A 9,700-nucleotide genomic window follows, 5' to 3' on the forward strand; every position below is an offset into this window, starting at 1 on the left:
TGTATATGTTATTATTTTTCATCAGTTTGTCTTTTTGCAATACTTTTACATTCACTCTTAGTTTTTTCACTTCTTTCCTTTTCTTCTGTGCCCATTTTGTCGAGGCCTGTCCTTATGCACAGATATAGTATAGGTGGTACCTTGCTCAATAGTAGTAACTGTGAGAGGGATCTTGGAGTCCTAGTGGACAATCACCTAAATATGAGCCAGCAGTGTGCTGCAGCTGCCAAAAAGGCCAACACAGCACTAAGCTGCATTAACAGAGGGATAGAATCAAGATCACGTGAAGTATTAATACCACTTTACAATGCCTTGGAAAGGCCACACTTGGCATACTACATCCAGTTTTGGTCACCACGATGTAAAAAAGATGTTGAGACTCTAGAAAGAGTACAGAGAAGAGCAACAAAGATGATTAGGGGACTGGAGGCTAAAAAATATAAGGAACGGTTGCTGGAATTGGGTATGTCTAGTTTAACGAAGAGAAGGACGAGGGGGGACATGATAGCAACGTTCCAATATCTCAAGGGGGTACCACAAAGAAGAGGGAGTCAAGCTATCCTCCAAAGCACCTGAAGGCAGGACAAGAAGCAACAGATGGAAATTAATTAAAGAGAGAAGCAACCTAGAACTAAGGAGAAATTTCCTTACAGTTAGAACAATTAATTAGTGGAACAACCTGCCTCCAGAAATGGTGAATGCTCCAACACTGGAAGTTTTTAAGAAGAGACTGGACAGCCATTTGTCTGAAATGGTATAGGGTTTCCTGTCTGAGCAGGGGATTGGACTAGATGACCTCCAAGGTCCCTTCCAACTTTATTATTATTATTATTATTATTATTATTATTATTATTATTATTATTATTATTCGTAGTAGTAGTAGTAGTAGAAGTAGAAGTAGAAGTAGAAGTAGAAGTAATAGTAGTAGTAGTAGTAGTATATAATTTAATCAAAAATGCATTGTCACCTCATTAACTGAATTTTCATCTAATTCTACCCTTAGCTTTCTGTGAAATATGGACCCATATTTACTGTCTGGAATGGATCAAAGCCAATGGTTGCTCTTTGTAGTTATGAAGTGATAAAAGATGCTTTGATAGATCATTCAGAAGAATTTGGCGGGCGAGCAGAAATACCTGCAAATAAGCGAATGTTCCAAAATAAAGGTTGATTTTCTTTCATTTCCTTATTAGTTATCATTTTTCTTTAATTTTCTGTACATCATTTCAAATTATCTAAATGCCATTAATAATATTGATAATTGTGAAAGTTTCACTTAAAATGAGGTTTTGTAAAGATGTTGATTTGGTCATGCTTCTAGAAAAAGGAAGAAAATGTTCTTTATCATTCCCTTTCCACTTCTCAAGTCCGCTAAGGTTGTCACTTACATGCATAAACAACAACAACAACAATAATTAAAAAACCACCCTTCTCAGATCTGCCTGTATACTCAGATGCTATCTTAATAATTCTTAGGTCCTTGGTTAGGACTTGAACTGTTAAGAAATCAATGGTTGTACCAATAGTAATAGGAGCCCTTGGAGCAATACCCAAAGGGTTGCCTAGATTCATGAACTTATCAGACCTGAATATTCTGACTTTGCAAAAAAAACCACCTTACTTGGAACTGTTTATGTAATCAGACACCTTAACAGTTCTTAGGTCCTTGGTTAGTACTTGAACTGTTAAGTTTTTACCAGTCTCAGACTGTGAATCGAATTGAAAAACAAAATGGTTTACCAATGAAGACATTTTGTGGTTTATGTTATCTGGATTAATGCTGAATATCAATTTCATATACCTTCAAAATAACTTGGACTTTGAAGAAGCTGGGTAGAAAAAATGTTGATGCCTTTGAGCTTTGATGTTGGAGAAGATTCCTGAGAACATTCCAGGGAAGACTCTTGAGAATATTGTGGATACCCAATAAAACTTATCATTGAACAAATCAGTCCAGAATTTTCACTCAAAGCACAAATGACCAGACTCAAATGATCATATTTCAGAAAGTTTGTGCAAAGCTCTGTCTAGCTCTCTAGATCAAGTTGTAAGGGTGGGAAAGATGGTAGGAAGGACACATGATGGAATTAGTTACAATCAGGGCTTTTTTTCTCATAGAACGCCCAGAACGGAGTTCCGGCAGCTTTTTTAGATAGAACCTTGTAGGGTAGGCAAGGCGAGTTACATGACGTGTGTGAGTTCCAGCACCTTTTTTTTTTTTAGAAAAAAAAACACTGGTTACAATGATGACAAATATATCGAAGTCCTCAAGAACTAGGTTGGAGACCTATTGTAATGGACAAAATAATCTATGTGGTTGCTTGTAATTGAGAGTGACTTGATGGTACATAATGAAGCAACTAAATAAGAGAGCAATTGGAAGTGACTTCTTTTTGTGAACAAAATCTCTACTGCATAAACTAACCAGAACTGAACCAATTGCAATTTTCTTCTGCGTACTGAAAATTGCATCTCAGTATAGAATTCTCTCCATGACTGGTCTAGGATCTGTCCCTATCCCTATTGTGACATGATTTCCACAATCTCATTCATTCTTCTCTTAATATGGCAGTAATCAAGAACAGACAGATGAAAACTGCAGTTCATCTAATTAGTAATTCAAGCACAAAGGGTTGTTTACTTTAAAAGTGTAGTGGGAAAATTGTAATGTATAATTTTTGAGAACTGATATCACATTGTGATCTGTTTCCTGTGTCTTTGGTTTCAGGTATGACCAGTACTAATGAGAAGAAATGGAGGGAGCTGCGACGGTTCACACTGTCCACCTTGCGAGATTTTGGGATGGGGAAAAAAAGAATGTCTGAGAGGGTGCAAGAGGAAGCCCTTTGTCTGGTGGAGGAAATGGCTGCCACAAAGGGTAAAAAAAAAAAAAAAGCTGGAAAGGGTTTTTGTATTATGTGAGGTTACAAGAAAACTAGATTGTAAACTTAAACTCAAATCCTCTGCACATAATAAATGCTCATAATAAAGAAAAACTTAGATAGGCAGTGAATGCTCCCCTCCCTTTTGTTTTCACAGTATTGTTCAGAAGCAAAGGGAAAAGTAACACAGCTGTTTTTCCCTCTTTTTTATCCAGTGTCCAGCTTTTGGCTTGATGAAATTACAAGATTGTCAAGAAGTACTGAAATCTTACTGTAACTGCAGCAGCTGAGAGATCAGAAATACTAGGAATTTGTTTAATGGGGCAATTATGGCTTTATAAAGTTACAACTTTGTACAAAAGAAGTGAAATGTTAGGCTGGATGCAGTAACACACATTAAGCAAATTCAGAAACCAACAAAAAACTTTATGGATTAAAGAGATAGGTAAACTAAGTGAGGCAAGAAACACATACATAAGAACAGGCTGCATGAGGGACAGAGATCTGTAAGGCAACATGGATTTGAATTGTAGGGCCACAAATATAATTTATTCAGGCAGTTATAGCAGTTTTGAAAGCCATCCTTGTGGCCACATTTCTCCTGGAAGGAGATACAAAAGGAAGCAGGAAAAAAAGTGTATTGGATTATTATTATTATTATTATTATTATTATTATTATTATTATTATTATTATTATTATTATTATTATTATTATTATTATTATTATTATTATTATTATTATTATTATTATTATTATTTAAAAAGGGGGTACATTAGAAGGAGAAAAGGGTGGAGGTAAAGAGTGCTTGGTCAAAACTGGAAAGAGAAGCAAAAATGTTTCTGAAAAATATCACTTAAACATAATGCTATTGTTGTGTCCCGTGCCTGCAGAAGCAGGCGCGGAAAGTTGCAAGAGTCCCGGGCATTTGCAAAAGCTGCCCGGGACCAGACTGAGCGGCGCCGGCCTTGCACGCATGCGCAAGGCGGGAAAAGACTGCCTTTTGATTGGTTGGAATTGCCCGGGGATCGGAGGGTATATATAGAGGCTTGCGCGCCTCTGGGCTTGGGTTGTTCATAGATTGGAAGCAGAGAATAAAGACTTGTTAGAAATGCTTCGTCTCAAGCGCCATTATTCTCCGGACTTAAAAGCTATATTAAACACCAGGCAAAATCAGCAGCTAGCAAAGGGCAAGGTAGATAGGTAATTTAAAGGCAGAAATGAAACCATGGATAACAATTTGGGAATTAGGGAGTTTGCATGAGGGTGGAGAACTGAGAGGCCCTGTGGATCTGAATTAAGCGGTCATAAATAGTATTCCTTTAGTGAGTTGTGGTGCCTTTGAATATAATCTTTAATGGACAAACCTCTGGAACGAGAAGGCAAAAATAATGGAATGACTAGCAAGTGATATTATTTAAAGAAATATAAAAAGAAAACAGGGGAAAAAAGTTTAGAAGGAGGAAGGGAGGATGAGACAGGAGAATTCAGTTAAGAAAGCAGAACCTTCAAAGAGGTGAAGAAGGGAAGGGACAAGGTGGAAAAATCAGCCATGAGCAGAAAAAGAAAAGGAAGGAGTGAGAAAACAATTCTAGACTGAAGGCAGCCATACGTTTGTGAAGAAACTCTAGTGGTAACCAGGTCAATCTTTGAATATATATATATATATATTAGTCAATTTCAAAATGGAACATGGAAATACTATGTTGTATCTTGATTAAAGTGGTTATAGGATTTTAATATTGTGTTTATATTCCATACTTAGGAAAGAGGGAAAGAATAATAATTCCAGTTTCTCTGAATCACTTTTTGTTCCAGTTTTGTGGTGAGATTTGTGGAAGAGAAGATCCACATTCACTGATCCCACTCATAAGAGTCTGTGGTCTTTTTTGCAGGGCAGCCTTTTGACCCAAGAAGAATTTTTGCAAGTGCTGTTTCTAATGTGATCTGTGCAGTCGTCTTTGGCAATCGATTTGATTACAAAGATCGAAACTTCATAGAGAACCAGAAGATTGTGGAGTCTCAATTAAGATACTCTGTTAGTTTCTTAGGACTGGTATGTTAATCCACCTGATCTTCTTTTTGTCATGAACCCCCATTTTAACTAGCGGGTGCATATGTGGATGCAAATCAGAAATATAAAGATTAGACGTGATGAGCTACTAAGCAGGAGAAGCCAAATCTAGACATCCAGCATGACTGAGCCATCTAAGCATAAATTGGTTCTCAAAAAATCTCTTCTGGCTGGGCTTATTTCCTAGGGAATCATTTCCTTCTCTTGTAACTCCTTTGGGCCATGTCAGATTCTGGACAGGTGCATTTCTTCTTATCACAGAATTGTTAGACAGTCCCCCTATCTTTATGCATACAGCCAGTTTCTGCCTTGGCCTCTTGGAGGACTTTGGCCATTTTCACCATTATCCATTTGTGGAACTGATGGGGAGGCTAGGAAAGCATTGGGAGAATCCCCTGGCAAAGTAGCTCCTACAAGGAAGTCAGTCTAGGTGAGGAGAGATCTGGGGAAAAGCTTTTCAAAGACACTCCTCTTCAATTAACTTATTATAGATATAAATTCCTATTACTGTTTCCAAGACACTGTGTTTACCTGAGAGTAGAATTAAAGATAGTATACTGAAATCCTTGTGATTCTTGTCTTCTTGGGTTTGGGTCCATCTGAGGATTGACAATTAGCAATATCAGAGTAAAAGCTACTCTCTGAATATTTAGAGCATTAATCCTTCACCATAATGGTTTAATAAGATATAATATTTAATGTCAACTCTGTGACAGGTGTACAATACATTTCCAAAACTAGTGGAATACTTTCCTGGGCCACACAAAGCCATTTTTGCTGAGGTTGATGATGTCTGTGAATATATCCGTGAGAACGTGGAATTGCACAAAAAGACGTTGGATCCCCAGAACCCACGTGACTATATTGATTGCTTCCTTCTTAGAATGGAGAAGGTAGGCATACATGTCTGCATAATTGTCTGCATAATATACATTTAAGATGGAACTAGTTGATCCTATATGAAGAAGTATGGAAATATTTATTCTCCCCTTCTTTTTTCTTTACTTTTGGACAACCCATTCATTGCCCTTTGTTGGCATACATTATTATTCCAAGCATAACTGTTTCTAAAGGTATCCTTACAATTCTGCAAATTAGGTCAAACAATAAAAAATGAACTCTGTTATCTTTAAGACAGCAGAATTCTTCAAAAAAAATAGTATGCATAGAAATTTTTTTCCCATGCTGATTTAAATTTTAGATAGGTGATATAAGTACAGTTTTCTAGAATCATCTTGTAGAAGAAATTTCTATTAGAATTAATTTATCAGATGTAACAAGTAAGTTTCTATGGAACAGATTTAATTCTCTTTTCCAACCATATACCTTAGGAATTGCTTAGGCCAGCTCCAACAACATTAGTCAAAATCAGAGTATCCATTCTTTATTGCCAGCCAATTCTTGTGGTAAATATTTGATGGACAGATCAAAGGGGCAAGCTGTTTCTTCCTCTGCATGAAATGGTGATCCCAGAAATACCTTAGAATTGAAGACCTTTTTTTATATTTTCTAAAGTCACTTTGATTGAATTACATTTCCTTTAATTGAAAAAGACACTATGAAGAGTTTCATGAATTACTTTATTTCAATTCCAAGTAGAATTTTTATTGTTCTGTTTCTCTTTTCATTTTTTTTAAAGGAGCAGAACTCATCTGAGGGTATCTACACTCCTGAAGATCTTGTGATTGTTGTGTTTGGACTTTTTATGGCTGGGACATTAACCACAAGCCAGGTTTTGCTCTGCAGCCTTCTAGCGATAGCTAAATTGCCACACATTCAAGGTATAGAAATACCCACAAATATACAAAGGTGTCAGTACTCCTAGGACTGCCACTATTAAGGCTAAGAAAGATGGTCTTTAAAGAAAACATATTTCTTTTAAAGAAGAAAGAAATTAAGATGGTGTTGAGTAAAGTAAACTTATTGCAGCTGGATTACTGCATTTTTCTGGGGAACATTTGGGAAGTGTTTCCCCACTGTCTTCTTATAGAATATTTTTTTAGATTTCCCAGACTAGCTAACATGCCCTTGGAACAAGTGGATTTCCTGTTGAATATTGAGATTTTATGAAGACAATTCTAGTGAACTATATTGATTAGATCAGGAAGAGACAAAGGTGATTGAATGCTATATCAACAATCTTTATTCCCCATACAGTCATAGGCCAATCAACCAATTACATGAATTTAATACTTGCTTTATGGATCCTAGTGTGAATTATTGAACTTAGTGTAGCATAGCTTTTCTTGAGGATCATTTTTGCAATAATATAAATGAACATTACTTTTAACTCAAGATATCATCCTTACATTTTGAACCATGCTGCTTCAGACAGTGGTAAAATGGTTTTCCACAGGAATGTATAATTATGACATAGATAAAAATAATAAAAATTGTTACAGAATATAATTAATCTTAATCTATGATACCTCCTAAAGTTGCTTGATTAGTTGTAGAGTAAACCACTAGCTGTTTGGAAATGGGCCTCATGCTTTTTGGAGGAATGAATGCTTGTTGCTATGGGCATAAATATTAATTAATGTATACATATAATAACAGCTTAGGAAGTTAATTTAAGAACTGTATCTTTTCTCCTGACTACTGTTTACCCCATTTTTGGGTGGAGACGCTAATCTTCAGAAAGCCCATACAGAAATGCTTTGTGCTTACTGCCTCTCAAGATATCTAGTAAGGCACAGAGATACAAATAATATGAATCCCATCTTGCACTAGGAAAGTTGAAATGGTCTCCACTGAGAAATGACTTTGAAGAGGAACCATTCTCCTCACTAGAAGTGTCTTCCCTGAATGTGCTTTGGAACACATGTTTCTATTGAAGTGATAGCTGACTACAGGTGCTCAGCATGGCAAAGTAAAAGTCTGTCAATCTCATCTCAATATGTTTTTCTCACAGCTAAGGTGCAACAGGAGATTGATGAGGTGGTGGGTACAAATCGCACGGCAAGCATGGAAGACCGGTTGAAGATGCCTTTCACAAATGCCGTCGTTCATGAGGTTCAGCGATATCAGAAAGGATCCCTTGAGACTTTTCCTCGGGCAACAACTTGTGATGTAAAATTCCATGGTTACACCATTCCCAAGGTAAGATGCTACAAGTATTTATGAAGGCTCTCTAGAGAACAAAAGAAAGAACGACTTAGATCCTCGATACGTGAGGCAGTTTGAATAAAAGAGCAATTTAGAGAAATATGTATTGAAAGAATTATTTACTCCTTCTCTCCTCATTCTATTCATTTCCTCTTTAGGCATGTGGGAAGCAAAGGCACTTTCTTCTCCATATGAAATAATATCATCTAATGGCATCTGTTTCTTCCTCTCCCTCTAGTATATGCCTATTGCACCAGTCTTCGCTTCTGCACATTTTGATCCTCATCATTGGGAGACTCCACAAAAGTTCAATCCCAATCATTTTTTGGATGAACAGGGCCAGTTCAGGAAANTGCTTTCATGCCATTCTCAGCAGGTACAAGCCTCTGGAACAGATTATATTACAAATTCACATGATTACCTGATTCATGTTATTCTTTTATCACAGACAATTCCAGTAATTACTTCCTAAATAAGCTTTGTTTTCTCTATTGCTGTTGTAGGGAAGAGGGCCTGTCCAGGGGAGGCCCTGGCTAGGATGGAGCTCTTCCTGTTCTTCAGCACTCTGCTCCAGAATTTCACCTTCTCTCTGGTTGGGGACACCAAAGACTCGGATGTAATGTCTTTGTATAATGACTTCAGAAAAAATCAATACCCCCTTATACGAGCTGTTAAACGTTCAGTGGACACTTGTGGTTAATAATTAGGAGAAAGCACCTATACTAATAGATACTCAAATGAAGCATGTGGGATGGCTATTAATTTAAAGGCAATCTTAACAAAAATGTGGAATAAAAATACAATATTTTTATAGCAAATATAGTTACTCTTACCTCTTATCTGATTATATATTTTGGTGCAATTAAGAATACTTCTGAAATACTTAATAGCTTTTTCTCTAAGCTATATTCAGCAAATTTTCAATATATAATATGTACTGGAGATTTTAACTTCATACAAGTATTTCAGAAATATTATCACAAATTGATGTTGTGGATTAACCTATATTTGAAGGTAACAAGGAAGAACTTGTATTGATACGCTTTGGCTAAATGCAAGATCAAATCATGTTTAAATCTGTTGATATCTAATGGTTGTTTTAAAGACTGACAAAGTGAGTATTGTATATGATTAAACTATAATATTTGCTTGGCAATATATAGAACTAAAACATGTACTAATTTACCTCAGCCTCTCTAGTAGTGTCTGAGGTAACTGCAATTTTAGAACCCTTAACAGATGCGGCATTTGACTGAATCAAGGCAGTCAGTTTGATAAGAAATTAAGAATAAAATGAATCTTAGCATGAGTTATTTATCTGATAAATTACTTTATTATTGTGGATAATAAAGAATTAGAACATCTAACTTCGGAAAATCAATGGTTCCAGGTGTACAAAATGCAAAATGTACATCTTAGGATTTCAAAATGGAAGCCATTCTTCAGAAAATATTGTTTCCCATTCACTAAATTCCTCAAAGGGTTCTTTTTCCTTTTTCATCCACTACTGATAAAATCTCCTGTCGAAAGGTTTTTGCCTGATGGCAGATAAATTGATCCAAGGAGGTTTTGCCTACAAAATGTAATTAATCAACCACCCAGTTACATGATTCTTACACAGATATATCATGTAGAATG

At 36.2% G+C, this 9,700-nt stretch overlaps 1 pseudogene; it reads left to right on the top strand.

The window, feature by feature from the left end:
• Positions 1–8,990, top strand: part of LOC107286781 — a 10,093-nt pseudogene extending 1,103 nt beyond the window's left edge.
• Positions 8,991–9,700: the final 710 nt, after the last annotated feature.

This window comes from Protobothrops mucrosquamatus, unplaced genomic scaffold (assembly GCF_001527695.2).
Source record: "Protobothrops mucrosquamatus isolate PMUCROS unplaced genomic scaffold, P.Mucros_1.0 scaffold325, whole genome shotgun sequence".
Lineage (NCBI taxonomy): Eukaryota > Metazoa > Chordata > Lepidosauria > Squamata > Viperidae > Protobothrops > Protobothrops mucrosquamatus.